At 44.1% G+C, this 2,220-nt stretch overlaps 1 pseudogene; it reads right to left on the bottom strand.

Moving 5' to 3' along the window:
* Window positions 1-1,385, bottom strand: LOC114008156 (olfactory receptor 4C46-like; annotated as a pseudogene).
* Window positions 1,386-2,220: the final 835 nt, after the last annotated feature.

Below are 2,220 nucleotides of genomic sequence, written 5' to 3'. Positions count from 1 at the left end.
CTATTTCCTCATGACAGTTTTAACTTCTGCATTTCTCAAGGTGTAGATCAAGGGATTTAACATGAGTTCAACAACAGTGAAGGACACAGTTATCGCCTTGTCTATGGGGTAAGTAACCAGAGGCCTCTGATACAGGAAAATAAAAGAACAAGACGACAACTGTGAGGTGGGAACCACATATGGAGGGCTTTACATTGCCCTTCAGAGCTGTATAATTTCAGAGAACAAAGGATGCCCATATAGGAGACAATGAGGATAAGGAAGATGACCACACACATGAGGATGACCAAGAGACCCAGGGTGTGGGTGTCCAAACAGGCAAGTTTCAACAATGGAAACAAATCACACATAAAGTGATCAATGACATTGGAGCCACAGAAAGGTATTTGGTACATGAAGAGAAGCTGTATTGTGGCATGCAGGGATCCACCCACCAAAGCACCTACTACCATCAGGCAACACACCCAAGGGCTCATGATGGCCATTTAGTGCAGGGACTTACAGAGGGCCATGTAGTGGTCATAGGCCATCACAATGAGAAGCTGATGCCCACACCACCAAAGATGTATTCTGCAAAGTGCTGGGTCATGCAGCCTTTCAGGGAGATGGTTGTGCTCTAACAGAGGGAGTCCACAATCACCTTGGGGGCGATGATAGAAGAGTAGATGACATCCATGAAGTACAAGGATGTGGAGGGGGCTTTGCTCCATCCTTCAGAGCCATGGGATTTCAGAAAGCTCAAGATACCTACATAGGAGATAAGTAGCATGGAGAAAATAAGCAATCACATGGCAACACTGTGGACTGCCACCACCAGCCTGTAGATGTCTCTGCAGGCAAGTTTCAACAATGGGAAGAGATCACACATGAAGTAATTGATGGCATTGGGACCGCAGAAGGGAAAGTTGACCATGAAAAGAATCTGCACGGTGGCATGCAGGATGCCTCCAATCCATGCTACCACCACCAAGACATGACAGAGCCCCTGTCTCATTATAGTCATGTAGTGGAGGGGCTTGTAGATGGCCAAGTAGTGGTCATAGGCCATGACAATGAGAAGGATGATCTCCAATCATTGGAGCACCTCCAGGAGGTGCTCCACAAATAGCTGAGTGAGGCAGTCCTCAAAGGAGATGATTCTCTTCTGGTAGAGCAGGTCGATGATCATTATGGAGGTGGTGACACAAGTATAGGAGACATCTATGAAGGACAAGTAAGAGTGGTGCTGAGGGAGGGAGATAGTGATGACGATGAGCAGATTAACCAGCACAATAAATACGAAAATGAGCACAAAGACAATGATTAATATTTTCTGCAAGTGTGGATTCTGTGAGTCCCAGGGAAACAAATTCAGTTACGTTGTTGAGAAGCATGGACTGACTCATTCAGGTCGTAACACCTTTTTGGGGCCTGAATCCTATATAAATGATTTTAAATAATAACTAATGCATTTCATTACATTAGTTACTATTTTTTCTTTCTTTCTTTTTTTTTTTTTTGGGGGGGGGAGAGGTTTTTTCTTATTAGGTGCATGTGCTCGCCAGAAAGACAGAGAGAGACAGAGAGATAGAAAGTGAAAAATTATCCCCCCAGAGGGATTGCCACACCGCAATCCTTTCTCCTCCATTCTCCTCTCAGGATCTTGGGCATGCATGCACATGCACCCAGTGTGAGTTTAAGCCACCGGGTCCAGGACTCGAACCATGGTCGACTACATGGGAGTCCAGCAACATATCCATTACGTTAACTACTGGTCCCAGTTAATTAGCTGTAAAATGATTACAGTCTGACTGTCATAGTACCAAGGTTGGATAGTCACTGTAATTGTAGAGTGTGTCCTTGGCATCTCTTGTCCCAGTAATTCTTTTACTATTTTACTTAATTCATGATGCTTTCTATCTCATCTGATGCCTAGCATTTGTCACCTCTAAAACAGTCATTGTCAATAATTAATATGTAATGTATTGAATGAATACTGGGCTAAAAACATGAGATCTGAATTCTTCCCACATGAGCATCAGCGTCTGACCCCCCCCCCCCCCCAAGGCTTAGTTCTATCTATGGAGGAAGTAGAAAGAATGAGACAAAGAGATAGAGTAGAATTGAACACAGACTGGCTGAACCTAGGTAGCCCAAGCAACTTGTGCTGTGGCTTGAACCACTCAGACAAACTGGGCGTCTTATTTTATAGTACAAGGAGACATTACACATGTATATTTC

Source organism: Tupaia chinensis, unplaced genomic scaffold (assembly GCF_000334495.1).
Source record: "Tupaia chinensis unplaced genomic scaffold, TupChi_1.0 Scaffold000293_1, whole genome shotgun sequence".
Taxonomy (NCBI): Eukaryota; Metazoa; Chordata; class Mammalia; order Scandentia; family Tupaiidae; genus Tupaia; species Tupaia belangeri.
The sequence above is the reverse complement of the archived record's forward strand: the minus strand, read 5'-3'. Positions and strand labels throughout refer to the sequence as shown.